The sequence below is a fragment of the Mustela putorius genome, unplaced genomic scaffold (assembly GCF_011764305.1).
Source record: "Mustela putorius furo isolate JIRA1106 unplaced genomic scaffold, ASM1176430v1.1 tig00000281_pilon_pilon_pilon, whole genome shotgun sequence".
Taxonomy (NCBI): Eukaryota; Metazoa; Chordata; class Mammalia; order Carnivora; family Mustelidae; genus Mustela; species Mustela putorius.
The window spans coordinates 11,885,099-11,910,016 of record NW_025421343.1 but is presented as its reverse complement, the minus strand read 5'-3'; positions in this window follow the sequence as shown (position 1 = coordinate 11,910,016).

Below are 24,918 nucleotides of genomic sequence, written 5' to 3'. Positions count from 1 at the left end.
TTTCCTTACACCACACACAAAAATAATCTCTACTGCGTTTTTAAAATTTCATTCATTGAATTCTTCAGCTCCAGAAGAGATCTGTTTGGTTCTTTTTTTTTTTTTTTAAGATTTTATTTATTTATTTGGCAGACAGAGATCACAAGTAGGCAGAGAAGCTGGCAGAGAGAGAGGAAGAAGCAGGCTCCCCACCAAGCAGAGAGCCCGATGCTGGGCTCCATCCCAGGACCCTGGGATCATGACCTGAGCCGAAGGCAGAGGCTCTAACCCACTGAACCACCCAGGCACCCCTGTTTGGTTCTTTTTTAATGATTTCTATCTCTTTGTTAAATTCCTCATTTTATTCATGTATTGTTTTCCTAATTTTTCTGTGCTTTCTTATAGGCCATTGAATTTCTCAAAACAGCTCTTTTGGGGGTGCCTGGGTGGCTCAGTGGGCTAAGCCTCTGCCTTCTGCCCCAGGTCACAATCTCAGGGTCCTGGGATCGAGCCCCAGCATTGGGCCCTTTGTTCAGCAGAGAGCCTGCTTCCCTCAATCTCTCTGCCTGCTTCTCTGCCTACTTGTGATCTCTCTCTTTCTGCCAAATAAATAAATAAAATATAAAAGCAAAAACAAAAATCAAACAAACAAACAAAAAAAAACAGCTCTTTTGAACTTGTCATCATCTAAGCCACAAAATCCATGCCCTTGATTTTGGTTATTAGAAGACTATTGTTATATTTTAGTGATGAAATGTTTCCTTGGTTTTTCATGTTCCTAGGCACTTTTCATTGCTGCTTTCACATTTGTAGGAGCAGATACCTCCTCAAATCTTTTTTAGTTGCCTTCAGGTGGAATATACTATTCATTCATCCTGCTATATCTGGGATTTTCCTCAATCTTCTATGGATATACCTGCTCCTCACTTCTTATTACTTCTTAGCAGAATTCTTAAGCTATTATGTCTTCTTTGGTTCTTATCAACTCAATGACTGGCTACTTGAAATCTCTTTTTTGTCTTCTAGAAGGCAGCACTACAGCTTAAGTTTGTAATTTCTCCCTTGCCCAAAGATTCTGGCCTATTTTCTATGGGAACACCCTGTTTACTGGGGTTTGCTCTTGCTTTCATGCTTAAGACTACATATATGGAGCTGGCTACAAAGTGAAGGGAGGTGTGGGTTTAGAAACTGGGGTGTTTGGAATGGTACCAGTGAAGGAATCCTTGGGTGATGTTCTCCCAGAAGCTTATATACAGACTTCCTGGTGAAGTCCTATCAGGAGGAACCATACCCCTCTAGATGCCTTTGATATTATTATCTGCCTCTTTATCTTCTTCTTCCAGCCAGTCATGGTGGTCCACCTCAGTATTATGGGTGCTGCTAGAAAGAAACAATTTCTCCGAAAGCATCTTTCACAGCTGGGGTAGCTAGACATTCACTTATTGCTCTCCCTTACCTCAACAGGAGAGGTTGACACTTGCTAGGTCAGCCTCATGCAGTGTCATCTTGGGCGAGGGGTGGTGCTCACAGTTTATCTCACCATGTCCAATATGTCATTTAAATATATATATATATGTCATATATATACACACATACATACATGAATGACATGCTCCAACAGCATGCATGAATCACCACTCAGGAAGGCTCGACTTCTGCACACTCTCTTTCATCTGTGGGTATCTGCCCAAGGCAGCACTCTTCAGATTTTCCTCAGTCACAGCCAGCAAGGGCATGTTCACAGCTCCTTCTCATTTGCATCCCTTACCAAGGTCTGTCAGCTTATTACCAAATACACAGGTGGGCAAAAGTCTTCCTGTATCCCTTGGTGTATGGTGCTGGATCCCACAACTCCTACACAAGCACTTTTGTTTGTGGATGGGTGTCTAATTAGTCATTAAAAAGGAGAACAACAAGGAGGGTATCTTATGCTGCCATGACACAGATATTCTTCCCAACTGGTTTCTACTAGTGCAGTTTTCTTGGGCTGATTAAGATTACTTGGATATTGACAAGATTTTGGAATGAAGTCAATATTTCCATAATGTCAGGCTTTCTTATCTGGATACTGACCTTTCTTTGGATAGGTCATTGTGATTGGCCAGTTTTAGCTCCATAATTATTTTGTTAATCGTGTGTGTATGGTGCCATCGTTGTTGAGTGGAGAGATTCCCCCTGATCAAGCAGCCACTGGCAGGCATGACATTTATTTGATTGTGATGCAACTCATAGGATAATAAACACTTCATTTAATTCAGGCACATCTCATTCAGGAATTGAATTCCTATATTTGCCTCAAGTGATCTGCTAGAGTAATCAGAGAGAATTGTCCAGGAATGCCATCTGCCATCTTCTTTGAGGTGTCCCTTTCTTATTTTAAAAAGAAGTCTATTTCTAGCAATTGCCTGGGTTTATTGACTTTAACCAAGATAAAGAAAATATGAGTTAAATTTTTTCTGCAAAAGTAAACCCCAAAGTAAACCTCAGTACATACTATTACAATGTAGTATTGCTTTAGAACTGCTGTGTAGTCAATAATCAAGGTTACATGTGAATGGGGTTTGAACTACTGTTACATCTTAAACATAAATATGAACCTCTTCTGGAGGAAGTAAACATTGGATATACCCTTGTTTGTCTGGGAGTGATGAATATTCCAATCTAAGACATGTGACATGAGTACAAATACAGTGTCTTAACTAAAAGAATAGGGGCTGCAAATTCTAGCACTGAGGGGTTAACTCTCTGGGAGCTCATATGAGGCAAGAAAAATGAAGAGCACACACAAAGATGTTACAGAAATATATGGTAAAGATTTGGTTTAGAGTTCTTTCAAGTTTTGTGCCAAAAGTACTGGGATGAAAAATGGGAGAAGATACTGCACGGGCCAAATGGAATTAGACTGTATTTATCTGGTTGGGATTCTGAGGTCTCCTATCTAAATTCTTAATCAAATAAGTGTGTACATTTTTTGAATATCTAATCTAGCTTGGTAGAGTGTAATATCCTGTAATTGTCAGAAATAGTTTGATGCGTGAAACTGCAATCACATGGAATTTCAGGCCCAGCAATATAATCTAGTTCTTCTTATTCCCAAGAAGAAAAGCAGACTAGACTAAGGATCTGATAAATATTTGCACTAATATGAGGCTCCATAACTATGAGGGACCTCAGCTTTAGTTTCAGAAAGTTATTTTTGCAGTTGGCAAGAAAATATGGATCATTTTTTAGGTATTTTGGAAATAAGAACATTTTTTATGTATGTTTCTGGAAATTTCTGTTCTAAGCTTATGTCTTCAGAAATACAAAATAACAGAGTGAAACACTGAAGAGTAAGTACCGAGGAAGATAGTACTAAGGGAAGAGTGGGGTATCCAGCAGAATGCAGAATCATGATTCTTCATCCTGGAGAAAATACCGACTCCACAGTTCATAACTGCTGACATTTGATGAAAACTCAAAGTTTTTATATTAGAAAATTATCACAAAATCATCACTATATAAAGATGTCTTCATCAAAGGTGTTCACTCAAATCATATTAAGCATACCATATTTACTGAGAAAAATATAAATCATAGAGAAGACCATAAATTATCATTGATGGGTACTCAAAGCAAGATGAACATGAAATATACCTTTACCATCTTTCCATTGAAATAGAATATTCTTTACCTACTTAATTTTTTTGTAGTTTCTTGGTTCCCAAAGATGAGAAGGCTTCATGTTGCTTGTCCAAAGTATCACCAGTAATTAAACAAAAGATATGAGTTTGTTTTCCTGCTACCTCTACCATTCAGTGGACAGCAAGTAGCAGAACACCTGGGCTCCAGGCAAGGCATCCTAGACCCTCTCTACTGTGGATGATAGGGGTGAGCTCACCTAGTCAAATTTCATGCAGCACACTCTGGAATATGGAATTCACTGCTAGTGACCTTATACAACAGTAAAACTAAATGAATAAATAGGTTCAATAATAAGCAGGAAGATAAAGCTCAATAAAGAAATGGGAAAAATATAAGATGTTGAGAAACAAAAAGAATCCAGTGCATGAAAAGATACTTGATTATGAGACTAGAAATCTGAGGTGAAAGAAGAAAATAGTAACTGGGTGGACAGAAAACATAGAGAGGTAAAAGGCCCAGGAAAGAAAATATATATAAAATATAATATATTTTAGGAACAAGACATGTAGTAAATGGGTCAAATTGATCGAATAAATAATACAGAGCAGGTAAGAGAAAAAGTTAGGGAAATGGGAAAGACTGCCAACAGAAAAGTAGTTTTGCTATTACACAAGTACTTGTGGTAAAGGTCAGAAATCGTGAGTAGCAAATGAGGGTATAATCCAAGCCGATAGTAACAGCTGAAGAGTTTAATGTGACATGCAGTAAAAGTGGAAGAGCTTTCCAGACAGTATCATGCATGTGTACAGGTGGGTGGAAATACAGATGTGGCAAGAGATAGGAACATCTATCTGGCTAAAAGGAATAGCCGGCTTTGGGTTAATGAAGAGAGACAATGAACTCAGATAATTAAGTATGGTAAAGAACAGACTCTAATTTTGGTAAGGATCTGAAATAAAGTGAAGGACTTAACAGAATCCCAGTCATGAAATCTGTGAAATGTCAAATATTTATGCCTGAAGGTGTATCTGGAGATACAGGGATTATAATCTTTAACTGCTCAGGATGGAGGAGTGCTACAGTCTGCATATGCCTGTGCCAGCATATAAAAATCTAGAATAAAGAGAAATCATGTGCAAGGATTTGCAGTTATATAGTACTGTATTTTGTAACTCATATTTAAGTACAGTCTAGATCTACAGAAATTTTGTTTTAGGTCCAAATGGCACTAAAGAAAAGAGGTGTCTCATGTAGACAAAGTTACTTAAACATAAATTATATTTTATGTGTACAGAAAGCAATGTTCTCTCATGTAAGTTAATTTTAGAGACAACAGCCATGATACCCACCTTGGTGGGTTTTATGGGCATTACAATGTATATAAAAGTATGGATAAAATCACAATACAAGTTGTTTTTACTTTCCAAAATAATTTTGTCTCTCTTTGATAACTATCAGGTTATTTCCATCATTCTGTTTGGTGAAGTTTAATTGTTTTACAATCTCTGAATCTACAACAAATGTTGTTTATGAAGACAGTCTTGACTAAACTATAAATCTCCCTGTGGTGTTCTTCTAAGCAGATAATCTTTGTGCAAAATATCTAGACATGGCCCCACATTTTTCTTTGCATTTTCTCCATAGTCATTTGGAAGTGCATTTTCCCAAATCTTAACTATAACTAAAACAAAATGTGAGTTTTATTTCAAATTTCATACAGAGAAAACCAATTTTCTATCCTGCATAGTAATCTATACCTGGTTCAGCTTTAAATGAAATGTGAAAAAAAAAAAAGCTTTGCATATTATTCACTTTCCTAACTAACAACAAACACAATTAAGCTTCTAAATTATACTAAAGAAATAAATGGACAAAAATTTGTTCTGGCTGGTTTGTGTTTGATTTTATGCCCATTGTGAAGAATTTTTTTAAACATCCTTTTGTCTACTGTACACTATATTAATTCCCTAATATAGAAATAATTGATGACATGTCCAGAAAAAAAAATATATATATATACATATATATATTGCTTTCATTTAAGAAAGGGGGGGAAAGGTAATGACTAAAAATCAGGAGTGTGGAGTAAAATTTCTGGCTCTTTTGATATTAGGCCAAGCATTGTGAATTAATGATGCCATCTTACTGTTTTACACATATCTGCACTGTATTACCAGTTCTACCATAATCATTTGAGAACTAATTAATCTCTATTAAAAATATAGAAGTACTTGGATGAAAGTTTCCATGACAAGGCAAGGTGGAAGGAAGATAGCTATACTGAAGAGATACAGTAAGTTTCATTCTCTTTTATTCAGGGAACTTTGAAGGGGTGGTTTGTGGGGTAAAGAATAAAATTAGAAGCAGTCATGAAAAAGCTGTTTCTGAATGTTCTCAGTATTCTTCCACTGTGTTATAATTACATATGAGTTATGCTGCCTGAGCAGTTCCATATACATCTAGCAAAGGATTTAACAGGTAGTTTATTTTGGGAGAGCCAAAACATAATAAGACATCTTCTGACATCATTCAACAACTTTGTATTTTGAGTGTAAAGTCATGAAAAAGTATTAATTATTCCGTTTTCTTTTCTTTCACCCAATAAAATTATCCAGAAAAAAAGTTATATTTGATTGAACTTAAGGGTCATGCACTATTAGAGAATTAAAGGTGAGAGAGAGACAGGAAGAATAATAGTCCAATCTTTTACATGGTAATGAAAGCAAGGCACTATGGAATAATCAGTCATATACAAAACTCATCATCAAATCATAGAATCAAGTTCATTATCTAAACAATGCAGAAACTTGTGTGTTTACAAGGATAATTATACTGTTGTGGCTGAAACATGCAAAGTGTGGGAGAGTTTCTTAATCCTTGGAGAAAATAATTTTAAGATCGTCCAAGCTTAATTATCTGAAAGATATTTCTAATTTGTCAACATTCAGTTTAGTGAGAACTGTCCACAATATTTCTTTTAAGCAAAATATCAGGCAGGGACAAACCAGAAGAAAAAATAATGATATAATGGAATTTGGACCCAAAGATGTGATAACGAAGTTAGGTTTCATTAAAGACAATGAAAGTTGCAGAGACCAAAGGACTGAGCCTTGGAAAGATATGTGTGGAAGAGAAAAAATATGTGATAGGTGAATAATAAAACTGAACATCAAATATATTTGGGACCAAAATTAGAGACTGGCTTTGGAAAAGAGTGAAGAGCTGGGGCCAAAGACACAAAATACTAATGAAAGCATGTCAGGAAATTTTGGAAGGCCTGAACAAATGGGGTTGATATCTTGATCAAATGCTTTAAAGACCAGGGGTACCTGGTTGGCTTAGGCCATAGAATATGTGACTTTTGATCTTGGGGTTGTGAGTTCAAGCCCCTCATTGGGCAGGAAGTCTATTTACAAAAATACTTTAAAGGTCAGATAGTGGATGCAGATTAACTGCCAACATTTTGTTGATGTCAGCAAGATGGAGGAATAGCAGCTATGCTACTTGTCTTCCCCCATTACGAACAATAATTTGGCAATCATCCACACACAAAATGCTTTTGTGGGAGCTTTGAGAAATAGTTAAGAAGTTGTGAAAACCTGGTGGAACTCAAGTAGAGGAGAACTGTTTTGATAAGACAGTCCCATGCCAAGTGGCAAGCTCACTGACTATGGTCTTAGCTATATGCTCACTGACTATGGTCTTAGCTATAGACCCCAAAAAATCAATAAAGTAACATTGGACTTGAATAAACTCATGGACAAAATGAACCTAACAGACATATACAGAATATCCCATCTGAAAGCAGCAAAATACACATTCTTCTTAAGTGTACGGATAGCATACATTTTCCAGGACAGATCCTGTATTAGGCCCCAAAGTAAGTGAAAACAAATAAAATGAGACTGAAATTAGACAAAGTATCATTTCTGGCCATAACTGTATCAAACTGGAAATTAGCAAAGAATGAAAATTGGCAAGTTTGCAAATAAGTGGATATTTAGCAACATATCCTAAAAAATCAATGGATCAAATAAGAAATCAAAAGGAAAATCCAAAAGTATCTTGAGACAAATGCAAATGAAAACACACATACCAAAAGTTACAGCATGAAGAATTAATTCTGGAACACCAAAAAGAAATTAAAAAAATAAAAATTAAAAAAAACTTATAGTATATATCAAAAGCAGTCTAATAGGGAAGTTTATAGGCACAAATGCATATGTTAAGGAAAAGAAGGATCTCAAAAAAACAAACTAATTTAAATCAATAGATTAAATTGATGAAACTAGAAAAAGAGCAAATTAAGTCCAAAGTTAGTAGAAGGAAGAAAATGAAGATTAGAGCAGAGATAAATGAACTAGAGAACAGAAAAACAGTAGGAAAAATCAACAAAATTAAGTTACTTTTTAAAAAAAGATAAACACAATGGGAAAAAACTTAACTGGACTAACTAGGGGAAAAAATGAGAGCTAAAATAAATAAAATTATTAGTGGAGGAGGAGACATTATAACTAGTGCCACCAAAATACAAAAAAAAAAAAAAAAAAGTAAGAGACTCCTATAAGCAACGTACACCAAAAATTGGATAAACTAAAAGAAATGGATAAATTCCTAGAAATATACAACCTAACAAGACTAAATTATGAAGAAATAGAAAATGTAGACAGAACCATAATGAGTAAGAAAACTTAATAACCACAAACCTTCCAACAATGAAAAGTCTAGGCCCAGATGGCTGCAACGGTAAGTTCTGCCATCTATTTACAGAAGAATCTATGTCAGTTCTCAAAATCATCTAAAAATTGAAGAGGAAGAAGCAGGAAAGAATATCCAGTGGAAAAAACAGTCTCTTCAACAAATGGTGCTGAAAAAACTAGACAGCCACATATAAAAGAGTGAAACTAGACCACTTTCTTATACCATAAACAAAAATAGAATCAAAATGGGTGAAAGACCTAAATGTGAGACAGGAATCCATCAAAATCCTAGAGAAGAACACTGGCAGCTACCTGTGTGACCTCAGCCACAGTGACTTCTTGCTAGACACATCTCCAAAAACAAGGGAAACAAAGGCAAAAATAAACAATGAATTCTGGGGGTGCCTGGGTGGCTCAGTGGGTTAAAGCCTCTGCCTTCGGCTCGGGTCATGATCCCAGGGTCCTGGGATCGAGCCCCACACCGGGCTCTCTGCTCAGCAAGGAGCCTGCTTCCCTCTCTCTCTCTGCCTGTCTCTGCTGACTTGTGATCTCTCTCTGTCAAATAAATAAAAAAAAACAAAAAAAAAAAAACAATGAATTCTGGTACACTGAAAAGAAATTAAAAAAAAATTTTTTTAAATGAACTATCTGCATGTCATCAAGATAAAAAGCTTTTGCACAACAACAGAAACAGTCAACAAAATCAAAAGACAACAGACAGAATGGAAGGAGATATCTGCAAATGCCTTATCAGATAAAGGGCTAGTATCCAAAATCTATAAAGAATTTATCAAACTCTACACTCAAAGAACAAATAATCCAATTAAGAAATGGCCAGAAGACATGAACAGACATTTCATGTACAAGACATGTACAGAGTACAAATGGCTAACAGATACATGAAGAAATGCTCCACAGTCACCTGTCATCAGGGAAATAAAAAATCAAAACCACAATGAGATACCACCTCACACCTGTCAGAATGGCTAAAATTAAGAAACCAAGAAATGACAATGTTGGTGAGGATGTTGAGAAAGAGGAATCTTGTTACACTGTTAGTGAGAATGGAAGCTGGTGCAGCCACACTGGAAAACAATATGGAGATTCCTCAGAAAGTTGAAAGTAGAGCTTCCCTATGATCCAGCAACTGCACTATTGGGTATTCATCCCCAAAATACAAGTGTAGTTTTCCAAAGGGGCACCTATATCTGAATGTTTATAGCAGCAATGTCCACAATAGACAAACTTTGAAAAGAGCCTAGATGAATAATGAATAAAGAAAATGTGATATATATACACATATATGTATATATATATACAAATAAATGCTACTCGGCCATCAAAAGAAATGAAATCTTGCCATTTGCTATGATGTGGGTGAAACTGGAGAGTATCATTGGAAACAAACTGAGGAGTGCTAGAGGAGAGGAGAGTGGAGAGATGGGGTAACTGGGTGACAGACATTAAGGAGGGCACCTGATGTAATAATCACTGGGTATTATACAATTGATGAAACACTTAACTCTATCTCTGAAAATAATAATATACAATATTTTAATTAATTGAATTTAAATTAAAAATCAGTCATTTCTACATTACAAAGAATTCTTTGAAAAGGAAATTAAGTTAAGTGCCTGCTTTTGGCTCAGGTCATGATCCCAGTGTCCTGATCCAGTCCTGCATCAGGCTCCTTGCTCAATGGGGAGCTTGCTTCTCCCACTGCCTGCTATTCCCCCTGCTTGTGCTTGTGCTTTCTCTCTCTCTGACAAACAAATAAAATATTAAGAAAACCCACATAAGGGAACCTAGGTGGCTCAGTTAAATGTCTGCCTTTGGCTCAGGTCATAATCCCAGGGTCCTGGGATTGAGCCCCACATCAGGCTCCTGGCTCAGTGGGGAGCCTGCTTCTCTCTCTCCCTCTGCCTCTCCCCCTGCTCATGCTCTCTTTCTCTCAAAGTAAATAAATAAAATCTTAAAAAGAAAAGAAAAAGAAATTATGAAAATAACCCCATTTATAAGAGCATTAAAAATAATAAAATACTTAATAATAAATTTTTTTTTAATTTTTTATTTTTTATAAACATATATTTTTATCCCCAGGGGTACAGGTCTGTGAATCACCAGGTTTACACACTTCACAGCACTCACCAAATCACATTCCCTCCCCAATGTCCATAATCCCACCCCCTTCTCCCAAACCCCCTCCCCCCAGCAACCCTCAGTTTGTTTTGTGAGATTAAGAGTCACTTATGGTTTGTCTCCCTCCCAATCCCATCTTGTTTCATTTATTCTTCTTCTACCCACTTAAGCCTCCATGTTGCATCACCACTTCCTCATATCAGGGAGATCATATGATAGTTGTCTTTCTCTGCTTGACTTATTTCACTAAGCATGATACGCTCTAGTTCCATCCATGTTGTTGCAAATGGCAAGATTTCATTTCTTTTGATGGCTGCATAGTATTCCATTGTGTATATATACCACATCTTCTTGATCCATTCATCTGTTGATGGACATCTAGGTTCTTTCCATAGTTTGGCTATTGTGTACGAAAGGAATCCATCAAAATCCTTGAGGAGAACACGGGCAGCAACCTCTTCGACCTCTGCCGCAGCAACATCTTCCTAGGAACAACGCAAAAGGCAAGGGAAGCAAGGGAAAAAATGAACTACTGGGATTTCATCAAGATCAAAAGCTTTTGCACAGCAAAGGAAACAGTTAACAAAATCAAAAGACAACTGACAGAATGGGAGAAGATATTTGCAAACGACATATCAGATAAAGGACTAGTGTCCAGAATCTATAAAGAACTTAGCAAACTCAACACCCAAAGAACAAATAATCCAATCAAGAAATGGGCAGAAGACATGAACAGACATTTCTGCAAAGAAGACATCCAGATGACGAACAGACACATGAAAAAGTGCTCCATATCACTCGGCATCAGGGAAATACAAATCAAAACCACAATGAGATATCACCTCACACCAGTCAGAATGGCTAAAATCAACAAGTCAGGAAATGACAGATGCTGGCGAGGATGCGGAGAAAGGGGAACCCTCCTACACTGTTGGTGGGAATGCAAGCTGGTGCAGCCACTCTGGAAAACAGCATGGAGGTTCCTCAAAATGTTGAAAATAGAACTGCCCTATGACCCAGCAATTGCACTATTGGGTATTTACCCTAAAGATACAAATGTAGTGATCCAAAGGGACACATGCACCCGAATGTTTATATTTAATAATAAATTTAACTGAGGAAGTAAAACATCCATCCACAGAAAACTGTAAGATATTGATGACAGAAATTAAAGAAGACAACTAAATGGAAATGTATCCTGTGTTCATGGATTGGAACAAATAATACTTTTAAAATGTCCAAAGTACCCAAAGCCATCTACAAATTAAGTGAAATTCCTATCAAAATCCAGTGGCATTTTTCAAATAAATAGAAAAAAACTGTAAGATTCATATGCAACCACAAATAGTAAAAGCAATCATGAATGAGAAGAACAATGTTGGAGGCATCACTCTTCCTGATTTCAAATGATATTGCAAAGCTATAAAAAATAGTATGGTGCTGACATAAAAACAGTGGCACAGAGCAGAGGGCCCAAAAATAAAGCACACATATACCATCAATGACATATAAAATCTATGTCAAGGATGCCAAAAATCCAAATGAGAAATGGGCAATGTCTTCAAGAAATGGTATTGGGAAAACTGCATATTCACATGCAATAGAAGGATATTGCAACTTGATCCTACCCCATACACAAAAGTTAATTAAAAATGGATTAAAGATTTAAACATAAGAACTGAAATCATACAACTCCTAGAAGAAAACAGAGAGAAAACTTCTTGATATTGGTCTTGACAATGATTTTCTGAGAAAGACCAAAATCATAGGCAACAAAAAAATAAACAAACAAACAAACAAAAGGGACTACATCAAACTAAAAAGCTTCTATACATCAAAGGAAACCATCAGCAAAATAAAAGGGTAACCTATGGAGATGCCTGGGTGGCTCAGTTGGTTGGGCGACTGCCTTCAGCTCAGGTCATGATCCTGGAGTACCGGGATGGAGTCCTGCATCAGGTTCCCTGCTCAGCGGGGAGTCAGCTTCTCCCTCTGACCCTCCCCCTTCTCATGCTCTCTCTCTCAAATAAATAAATAAAATCTTTAAAAAAAAAAAAGGGTAACATATGGAATGTAAGAAAATATGTAAAAACAATATATCAGATAAGGGGTTATTATCCAAAATAAATAGCAATCAACTCAATAGCATGCATGCTAAAAATAGGTAAATTACCTAAATAGACATTTTTCAAAAAGAAGAAAAAAAGACACACAAATTGCCAACAGGTAAATGAAAAGGTGCTCAACATAACCTGTTATCAGAGATATGCAAATCAAAACCATGAGATACTAACCTCACACATATTAGAATGTCTAGTATTAAAAAAAGCAATAATAAGTATTGGCAAGGATACAGAGAAAAAAGGATAGAGAAAAATGATACACCATTGATGAGACTGCAAATTGGTACAGTCACTAAGAAAAACAATATGGCTGTTCCCCTCAAACTTAAAAAAAAAAACAGAACTTCCATGTGATCCAGTAAATCATACTTTTGAGTACATACCCAAAGGAAATGAAATCGGTACCTTAAAGAGACACCTTCACTCTTCTATTCATTGCACCATTATTCACAATAACCACGATATGGAAAAACAACCTAAGTGTCCAAAACAAATGAATAGATAAAGAAAATATGAAATATATATGTATGTATATATATATGTTTTTATATAAAATGTATAAAATATGCAGTCATAAAAAGAATGAAATTCTGTTTGTGGTGTGGATGAATCTGGAAGACATTATGCTAAGTGAAATAAACCAGATCTAGAAAGACAATTACTCTATGATCTCACTTATATATGGAATCTAAAAACGGTGAACTCATAGAAGCAGAAAGTAGACTAGGTGCTGCTAGGAACTGATAAGAATGAGGGGAATGGGGATATGTTAGTCAAAGGGCACAAAGTTTCAGTTCTAAGGTAAATAAGTTCCAGATATCTATTGTACAATATGGTGAACACAGGTAGTAACATTGTACTGTATACTTAAAATCTGCTAAGAGAACATATCTTTTTTTTTTAAGATTTTTATTTATTTATTTATTTGACATAGAGAGGAAGAGACAAAGAGAGAGAAAAAGCAAACACAAGCAGGGGGAGCAGCAGGCAAAGGGAGAGAGAGAAGCAGATCCCTCTTCTGGGTCAAGCAGGGAGCCCAATGTGGGGCTTGATCCCAGGACTCTTGAGACCACGACCCAAGCTGAAGGCTGCCTCTCAAGCAACTGAGCCATTCAGGTGCCCCTAAGAGAACAGAACTTAAGTGTCCTCTCACATACACAAAAGTGACTATGTGAGCTGATGTGTATGTCATGCATTGTGACATATATTGGTAATCATTTCACGATGCTGATACATCAAATCAATACATTATAAACCTTAAATACATTCAGTTTTTGTCAATCATACCTCAAAGTTGAAATGGATCAAATAGTTGAAATAAAATAGAATAAAATTTAGGTAGAGGAACTAGTGGGGACTGGACAAAATTCCTGATGTAACAGTTTTAGATTGGTAGACATGGCAAGGTGAGGTTGTTAAAGTTAGTCTTGAAAATTAAACTGTTGTTTCTTAAGTGAGTTACTTTACAAGAAGATGGCTATATCAGATAACCAGTGTACATGAAATTTCTGAAGCAAACTAAGTTATTTATTGGTTTCCAGTTTTGTCTTCTCCAGGAAAAGTTCACCTGGACCAAATGGCTGTCATGTTGACACAGGCCATATCAACTCATGGTACTAATAGCTACGTCATGTTAATGTAGCTGGTCACAGTGCGCAAGCCTAAGAGCCCGTGGTGATCAAGCAGGTCAATCAAAGTTTTAAGATTTTATTTTCTTTGATTTATTTTTCTAAATGCATACATGTGTTCTTCAACAAGTACAGTCATACTATAGTTATATTCTATATCAGACAAATGTTACAGTTTTGTTAATGTCTGTATACTACTCCACCAGCATGCCAGAGTTCAAATGCTATACTATTCTGGGCTATTTGGAGTATTCAAATATTTCTCTAGTGTGAAGTAACTTCTATGAACATCAACAGAGCACTTTCTAGGACCATTCTTTTTTGTTGTTGTTCCTTTAACTATATTAAAAATTATACTAGAGGCAATATTTCATTTTTTTCTCAATTTCAATGGAGGATGTGATATGATGCATTTGACAGTAATACTTGCTTCCATATGCTGCCTCCATATGCTGGTTTAACTAGAAAAGCAATCACATTAGACACAGTATTACCACCAACAGTGTCTTTAATCAAGGGGTACCAACACTAAGAAAGCCTATCAGTAAGTGAAGCATAACACAACCCATTTTTCTTTTAGGGTCTGGCTGAGAAAGTTGTATACAAATCCTTATCCAAAACACATAGCTGTAATTATGTTCATATACATTTATTTCAAAAGTCTAAAATAACTCTTCAATCTGGGAAAATCCTTTTATAAATCTTTTAAACCTTTTGTGGCAAAATACTTATAATTTGATACTTCACATCAAAACAAAAGTTGTTATACATTAACTTTGAGAAAATATTTTTTTAAATACCCCATAACATTGAATTGATCAAGGTATTCAGAATTTGGAAGATTCCTAGGCCAATGCATTGAGGGAGCAGACAGAATATAGATATTCCTGAGGTTAAGGTAAGATGGGAAAGGGTGGAGAACAGTTCTAATAAGAAGAAATTGTGCCAAAGAGAGAAAAGATCTTTAAAGTATGAGACAGAGATGGCGTGGAAAAAGAACTTGGGAAAAGTACCCCTATAGTGACGTGGGAGGTAGCACTGATTTTGGCATTACTGGTGAGTGGTAATTGTTTGAATAGTTCTATTTATCAAATGCCTTGCTTTTAACACATGGCACCCATTGTTTCCTATTGGCAAATATACAGAAGACCAGCTGGTAAGATATGTGCCATGATTTAATAGATTGGGGGCTTCAAAGCAAATCATCTATAGTGGGAAGGGAAGGGACTGGGTAAAATTAGACAAAGGAGTAAGTCAGGAACAAAATATTATTGATGGCATTCACATTCTGCTTCACCTTTTTCAAGATTATACTGGTCTCCCTAAAAGCATATTTTATTTTGAACATCTAAGTAATTCATAACTATATTTGGAAATAATTTAAATGCTATGCATTCCTCCCCCTTGTTAGGAAATTTTAGAAGCAGAAGTTCATTGATATAACACATTTCTTGGTGACCTCAAACATACATATTAGGTCTCTTGTTGCTAGGACATTCTGCCACACTGCTCAAAAGTGAGGCATTAAACCAAAGCATTCCTGTTTGTGCTGCAAAGCATTCTTGGGTTAATAATGATCTCAAATCCTCCACCTGCATACTCTTTTCACAGAATTTCACATATATTCACATATAATCCTTTTTTTTTTTTTTTTAGCTCTGTGTATCATGTGAAAATTAAAAAAAAAAAAACAACTAATGTTTAAGTAATAAAAATCGAACAATTGCCCAAGAGACTACTGTTAATCACAGGAATAATGTAAAATTATAATACAATAAAATTAGAGTATAATGTTGCTGGTCATTTATTGGGATTCCATTGAAGGTTAACTGAGGTATTCACATGGCATATTAAAGGTCACTTTCCTTAAACATGCTTTTCTTTTTTCTCTCAAAATTGCCATAAAATGATTTTAAAATAAAATCTGTTCAGCTATAGCATGCAATCTCAAAGGCAATTTGATGAGATGACATGTGAATAATTAAATGGTTTGCTCCAGATCAGACAGAAAGTAAGGAACAATACTAAGTTGCTCGTGGATACTTTACCCACAAGATCAAGTCTCTCTCAAAAATTTGTTAATAGTTTTTCTGACTGAGAGAATTTCTTTCCTTCACAGTATTTTATTTCTTCACTAATTTTCTTAAACTGAAACAATTAATAGTTAGGTATTTCTGGAAGTTGTCCTTAAAACCAATCCTTTGTTTTTCTCAATGTTTCCATACTCTGTTAACAAAGCTGACATAAAATCTTGGTTATAAGTAAGCAGACAGAGATAGCACAGAATATATGAGAATAAATCAAATCAGAATAGGAATAACAAACCTTAGAAATAAGATATTTTATAAGAAATAAAACATTTAAAAAAGGAAAAAAAATTAAGGACTCCACTTAAATCAGCTTTTAAAATTTTACTTTTCCTTTCTCAGGCCAAATATTGGGCTATTTACTACTAGCAAGCTCAGCTAAGGTAACATTTGGTAACCATCAACTAGAGACTAAGATATTTATTCACAAGAATAATCACAACCAAAAACAAAGATACTTCATATATGAGGAAGAGCTAAATAAAGACTTCGAATCTTAGAACACGATTTAGATGATTAACCTTAGAACACACGGAATGGATCTTAATAAATTAAACAATCTAAAGCATATTTATAGTGGAGTCTCTTTAAAAGTTCAATAACCACTCCTAGGTAGATATTTCTGCATGCCTTAAAGGTGGACAGATGTTGTAGAGAATGCTATTGTGAGAATGTAGCCTTTATTCTCAACCTTGCAGCAAAGACTCTATCATAATCTTAGTCATTCTTGAAAGTTTCAGAGTTTGACATGTAGGGGAAAAAAAATTATTTTTCACATAACATTTTTCCTTTTCCCTTCCACCTTAATTTTCAACAGGTAGTGAAAAATATTATATTTAAAGGCAAGAAAAAAAATAAATTTATAATTTGTAATTTAGTATTCCTTTTATAAGGGTTTTTTTTTTTTTCCCTGTTTTCATCCAAAGTTTTAGATCATACCCTTTTGGCCATGTCTTTCTGAAATGAAGAGCTTTTCCTTATTGATGAACTCTAATACCCATTTTGCCTTTTTAAATACCATGATTTGGACATCTTCCCATGTAATTATGTCTTTCTTGAGAGTTCCTGGCACTCTTCACTTAACAAATTCAACATTCTTACACTGAGTCAGTCCACTTATACAGAAGATGATCATTTATTCAAAGACCTATTAGATAGTACTGTTTGTTAGTTTAGGGTTTTTTTTTTTTAAACAATTTTAGTCCATTAAATGTGATAAGTAAAAAAATCTACAACAGCACTAGACTCCCCTGAGTATCCTGGTCACCTGGGGTTTGAGTGGCCTTTTATAAAGTTAATATGATGCAATAAGGACCTTGGAAAGTCATTTGGCACCCAATTTTAGATGATATCAAGGACATCAGTTTCAGCTTGTTTGGACTAAATTTGGATACACTTTATTTAGAATGCTTATATCTAGATTCAGAAAGTAGATAGACCCACCAGTATTTTTTTCTGTCTGTATTTTTCTCTGGATTTGGGATCAAGGTTATTGATGCTTACAGAATTGGTTAGGAAACTTCCGTTTTTTTAAAAAATATGGGGTATGTGTACAGTATTTCCTTCTGGCTTTCATGAATAGTTGACTTAAAATCTCTCCTGCTAACTGGAGTCAATAGTCACTAGTAACTGTAGTTTTGCTTTCTTTTGAAAAGCAGCAATTCGAAGCAAACTTTGCAATCAAACACCTTGAATCATTCTTAGATCAGAGTCAAGACTGGAAACCAGTCCATCCTCTCTATCACTGCTGTGCTCATCTCTTGCAGCTGAGTTTCATTAAGTTTCTTGTCCTACAGAATAAGGCAGGAGAAGTCCTGTTAATAAGTCCTCCATCCAAGTCACTCTTCTTGCTATCTTTGATCAGTACAAACTTTTATCCTCTAGATGCTGTCGGACCAATGTGTACAACCTCTCCCCAGAGCCTTCCGCTGTATCCTCTCCCCTAATGTACATGCCCCTCTCTTCTCACTAATTCTTTTTTTTTAAAGATTTTATTTATTTATTTGACAGACAGAGATCACACAGAGGCTGAGAGGCAGGCAGAGAGAGAGAGGAGGAAGCAGGCTCCCTGCTGAGCAGAGAGCCCAATGCTTGATCCCAGACCCTAACTAAGATCATGACCTGAGCCAAAGGCAGAGGCTTTAACTCACGGAGCCACCCAGGTGCCCCATCATCTCACTAATTCTAATACACTGTGTCCTCAAGTTCCAACTCAAGGTGAGTTTTACTTTATTTTATTTCAATTTGTGAGGATAGTCTGACTATATCACCTAAAAAAAAAAAAAAAAAAATTCCAAAATCTTTCTGGTTTAAATAAAAGACTTTTTCATTCCCTCGGAGTCCCCTGTGGACCTGGCAACTCTCAAAGGCCATAGTCTTCCATATGTTGATTCAGTGATTCAGGCTGTTTGATATCTTGACTTAACATTTTAACACAAAACTTCCTCCAATTTTGTTACATAAGGAAAGTGGAGGCTAGAGAATTTGGGTGACTGTTTAATGCTGAAGTCTTACCATAACACATATTACCACAATTCTCAGCTTACTGACCTGAACTTGTACAAATTCTACTAACTCTATGCTGCAGGTGTAGACTGAAGCTGTGGACACAGGATGTTTGTATAGAACTATATCATAAAAATTTAGCAACAGATATTCTCTAAATTTTATAAAAGGAAAAATTTCCATACACATATTCAGTACATTCTTTTGAAGTTTCTATATAACTAATATTTTAAAAATCATAAATATGGCTAACTTAAAAACCAAAATAAACAACTAAAAGGAACGGAGTAGAACTTATTACCTAACTATAGTGCGCTTAATTTTGACTAACAGAAAAACAAAAGAACATGAGGAGATATTTCTGAAATACTTAATTAAGAAAAGCATGAAATTAGAAAAAGTGAGTAAAAATGAGAGCATCCCGAGTAAACAGACAAATATAATGTAGAGTGAGACTTACAGAAAGTGGAAATTTTAACTGTTATAAATCAAAACTTAGGGGATTTATTATGAACAGATTAGAGATTGATGCTGCTATAGACATAGGGGTGCATGTACCCCTTTGAATTCCTGGGTTTTTTTTTTTGTTTGTTTGGTTTTTTTTTGTATTTTTGAGTAAATACCCACTAGTGCAACTACTGGATTGTAAGGGTAGTTTTATTTTTAACTTTTTGAGAAACCATACTGTTTTCTACAGTGGCTATGCCAGTTTGCACTCCCACCAATAGTGCAGGAAGGCTCCTTTTTCTCTACATCCTTGCCTACACTTTTTTTTTCTTTTGTTTTTGATTTTCACTATTCTGACAGGTGTGAGGTGGTATTTCATTGTAGCTTTCATTTGCATTTCCCTGACGATGAGTGTAGTTGAACATCTTTCAGTTGTTTGCTGGTCATCTGGATGTCTTTTTTGGGGGAAAAGTCTACCCATGTCTTCTGCACATTTTTTTAAAACTGGATTATTCATTTTTGGGGTACTGAATTGTATAAATTCTTTTTTTTTTAAAGATTTTATTTATTTATTTGACAGAGATCACAAGTAGGCAGAGAGGCAGGCAGAGAGAGAGAGAGGAGTAAGCAGGCTCCCCACCGAGCAGAGAGCCTGATGCGGGACTCGATCCCAGGACCCTGAGATCATGACCTGAGCTGAAGGCAGTGGCTTAACCCACTGAGCCACCCAGGCGCCCAATAAATTCTTTATATATTCTGGAGACCACTCCTTTATCAGATATGTCATTTACAAATCTTCTCTCATTCTGTATGCTATCTTTTAGTTTTGTTCATTGTTCCCTTTGCTGTGCAGGTTTTTAATTTGATGTAGTCCCAGTAGTTTATTTTTGCTTTTATTTCCCTTGCCTCAGGAAACATACCTAGAAAAATGTTGCTGTGGCCAGTATCAGAGTTTACTGCCTGTGCTCTCTTCTAGGATTTCCATGGTTTCAGGTCTCATATTTAGGTATTTAATCCATTTTGAGTTTATTTTTGCATATGGTGTAAGAAAGTAGTCTAGTTTCATTCTTCTGAATGTGGCTGTCCAGTTTTCCCAACACCATTTGTTCAAGAGACTGTCTTTTTCCTACTAGATATTCTTGTTGGGAGCCATGAGGCCTGGTCCAGGGCATTGCCCCACTAAATTAAGGTTTGAGCTGATGCAGGCCTAATCCTGCCGAGGGCCAGATTGCCCTGCAGGCAGCTGCCAAGGGCCGGATAACCCTGCAGATAAACGTGATAGTCTCTTGCCTTTTCCTCTGATCCCCCTATCTCTCTCAAACAAAGAGCCCCTTGCTAATTTGCCGCAAACATCTCTCAGGCTTGTGGGCCAGAGCAACTTCAAGGAGGTAAATTATTCTGTAATTAGGACTATGGCAAACTGTAGATGTGTACCACGATAGATGGGTTTCCTCCCTAGGCTGATGTTTGTCCATGTTTTCACAAGCCGGGCCATTAAAATACACCCTGCCTCCTGCAAAGGTAACGCCTTCTCATTCCTACTTCTCTCCTATATACTTAGTTTCTTCAGATGGCTTCTCATTTTCCATTAACCTATATCTTGTTTTCCTACAGTTCTTTACTATTTAGCTTATCCCTAAAGCTTCATGTTTTCCATTAACTTATACCTTGTTTTCCTAGAGTTCCTTACTATCTAGTTCAGCCATATAGTTTTTTGTTTTCCATTAAATCATATCCTGTTTTTCTGCAGACCCCAGAATAAGTTACCAAAAAACCACAAATTTGTGCTACCCACCCCCCATAGCTTTCTGAGGGACATGATGATTCAAGAAGCAAGACCCTGTCCCCCATCCCTGGCGCCAGTCTGTACCCATTATAGCTTAACTAGAATAATATGTGCTGAACAAAGAGAAATTGTCTGATGGGTGCTTGAGTCCTTTGATGTCCTTTGCACAAATGTAACCCCCTGCAAGTAAACTGCCTATATAAGAAGCCCTAAAATCAGAATAAAGAGGGAGATTCCTGACTACTGACCAGAACTCACTGTGTGGATCTCTCATTCCTCTCACCGACACCACCCCTCCTTCAGGGACACATGGACCTGCTGAGGCTGGACCCCTGCATATTCTCTCCTGCCCTGTTGAAGATTAATTGACCATATAATTGTGGGTTTATTTATTGGTGTTTATTTTTGTGTCAATATCATACTGTTTGATTACTACAGCTTTGTAATGTAACTTCAAGTTGGAATTGTGATGCTTTGATTTTCTTTTTTCAAGATTTCTTTGGCTATTTGGGGTTCTTTGTGGTTCCATATAAATTTTAGGATTTTTTTGTTCTGGGTCTTTTAAAAATGCTGAGGACAACCACATTTTGATGAGATAATGACTGAAATATCCCAGAACACTTGAAAAGTATGAATCTTTATATCCCACGAGAACAATATATCCTAATCAGGATAAATAAAACAAATCCAAATCTAGATACATGTTTATGAATCTCTTAAACACAAAAGCCAAAATAATGATTAAAATAGCAGTGAGAGATTAAAAAAAAATGGGTTATACACTAATATTTTTCATGATGGAGGACAACAATTAGAATGAAATCTTCAGGGTTCCTAGGTGGCTTAGCTGGATTGGCATCTGACTATTGATTTTGGCTCAGGTCATGACCTCAGGGTCATGAGATTGAGTGTGGAGTCTACTTAAGATTCTCTCTCCCTCTTCCTCTGCCTCCCCCTTGCATATACTCTCTCTCTCTCTCTCAAAAAAAAAAAAAAAAAAAAAAAGAATAAAGAAGTCTTAAAAGAAACAACTGAAGCCAGAAGCCTAAAGGGAGAAGAATAAAATTAAGGAATAAAAGCATAAAGGGAACGTCCTTGAATGGTCTTGATTTTCCCCCAAAATATACTTTAGAATTGCAGCTAGCAAAGAGTAGATTCTGTGTAATGGAGGAAGATCAGGCTTACTATGGGAAGAACATACACATACTTTGGAAACTGTGAAATTATTTTGAATTTTAAATTGTGCTTTTATGTTCTGAAGTTATAAAACCATTTAGGATGAGGGCTTGATCATTGGCCTGCAAGCTCATGAACCAGAGGGGTGAGGCACCTTAGAATACATAAGTAAGCTTATCCCGATACTATCTTTAATTGAAATTGTGACCTTTTGTTCATCCTGAGGTTTTTGCATTAATTTGCATTACCAATGTTGTGTTAAATATTATTCATCTTGATATCTGCATATTTGGGCATCCCTTAAATTTTGCACTCAAGGGAAGTACCTCTGTCACTTCACCCTAGTTCTAGCCCTGCTTGTTATATGCTGATCTATGAAATAGAAATAGGTTACTTAGCTCATAATCTTACTAATAAATTAGATTAAGCCCATGTAACTGATGATATAATCTATTTGATTAGTCTGAGGGAGAAATACAACCAATTTCTCTGTCTCTCTCTTTCCCTTTTAGGCAGAGTAATTTATCAAAGTCCCCCCATACATTTCTATTAGCAGAGAGTTCTTAAGATGGCTTTCAATCCTCCATCACCCTCCTGTCCTAAATTGTTCCAGTACTCCAAGCTCTTCTAAATCTGTCAGTTTGCATTATGTGTCCCTGGTACTTTAGAGAAAAGAGAAAAGGTCTAAAAGTGTTTAGCTGTTTCAACTCACCATTCTTTTGTTACAGCCAAATATATTTGATTTGTTATTGAAAACTTTCTGCTCAGTGTACTTTATTTTTCCTAAAAGATTTTATTTGACAGAGAGAGAGAGAGTGCATGAGCAGGAGGTGCTGCAGGCAAAAGTAGAGGGAGAAGCAGACTCCCCACTGAGCACAGAGCCTGATGCAATGCCAGGAATAGATCCCAGGACCCTGGGATTATGACCTGAGCCAAAGGCAGACAAACACTTAACCAACTTAACCAACCAGTGTATTCTTTACTTAACATAAGCTACTTAAGGGACTAGGTGTTAGAAGAAATTATAACCACCAGTACACAGTGTGCAAAATGAGTCATTTTCCTTATTTCTGAACCTCCAGATTCACAATTCCTTCAGAGTGAATTCTACTTCAGGGAAAGAGTTTTACCCCAAACTCAACTTTAGCTGTAACTAACTCAACCTGTTCCATAGTTTCTAAAAATGTTGTTCATCCCAAAATTCATTCATCCATATGCAAATTTATCTAATAATCTTACACATACCAGCATGTAGGGAAGAATGGGAGAGGGTACAAAAATGTCTAATGATGCTTTTTCCTGAAGGATTGCGCCATACCTCACCTTAAGAGTCCACGTTTTATGGGCCAATTTGATGTTAACACGCTGGAAACTATCATATCTTAAGCTTAATTTTAGGCCTCTTCTCCTACCCATCCTCTTGCACACTTAACACACATAAAAAAAAAATCCAGCCACTCACATGTAAACTGAACACCGATTTGTGTATATGATTAAAATGCACTGAACACCCTCCTTGTTCATAAGCTTAACATGATGTTTTCTATCTTCTCTATAGTTTACTGACATTTTTTCCCTTCAGAAGGAACACATATAATGGCAATGAAAGAAACATAAGTTAATCATTGTTTTAAAGTTAACTTTTTTGTTTGATTTCCCCCTTGAAGAAAGATGAATGTGGTTACTTCCAAGGCTGGATTTTTCTTCTCACAGATACTCATTGCTCTTCCTTTAAGAGGCACAAAAACAATTTTCTTCTGGAACAACATATCTGCCATAGTGTATTGATTGTTTTTTGGTTTGAGGAATCTGAATGTGCAACTACATTTCTTCCTACTGGGACACGCTAAACCATGCTAGTATTACATTTTGGTGGGAGGAAGATGGAGGGGAACTAGGACAGAATGGGAAAGAAGATAAATGAGTTCAATTTCATAGAAGGCCTTTTTTCTCCTCAATACCTGTAGCTTACTCTTGTATTAATTCTCTCTCTCTCTCTCTCTTTCAAACACACCACACACACACACACACACACACACACAAACTTCACCTTAATCTTCTCTGGCAATGCAGGAAACTCTATGAATATATCATGAATATAAAAAATGATTTGCAATCAGTTGATTCAAAAAGAACTACTTCTAGGTGAGTTGATAAAAATGGTTGATTGAAAAATGAAAAAAATTAGTAAAGATCTGGTTTGCAAAATGGGTGCACAGTAGTATTAGGAGTTATGAGGATTAGAAATCATACCAAAATTGAGACAGAAGAAAGTCAAGCTTCTCGCAATTATTCATTTGGAGTTGCTAACTCTCTACTTCTATTATAATCTTGATACAGGAATATTTATGCGACTACCATGCTTTACTGATTTCATTTTTTTCATTTTAAAATTTGTAAAAGGAAGAAAAGAATCTATTACTTATTCCTGGTCCTATAACAGTATGTTTTAAACTAGGAAGAAATAGTTTTGGGAATAATATTTAAAATTCTCAGAAGGAAGTGAATAGATGGATTTTCTCAACCAGAAGGGACTTTGTTGTTTGTATCAGCCAGGTTCTCATGTTATACAATGGAATCACAAGCTCCATGGATATTAGATTAGCTCAAACCCATACAACACAGTTTGTATGGACTCTATGCTGGCACAAAGAGTTTATACGATGGTGATACCAAAACCCTGTTATCCTGGCTTACATTCCAGTTTGTCTGTCTTATCAATGT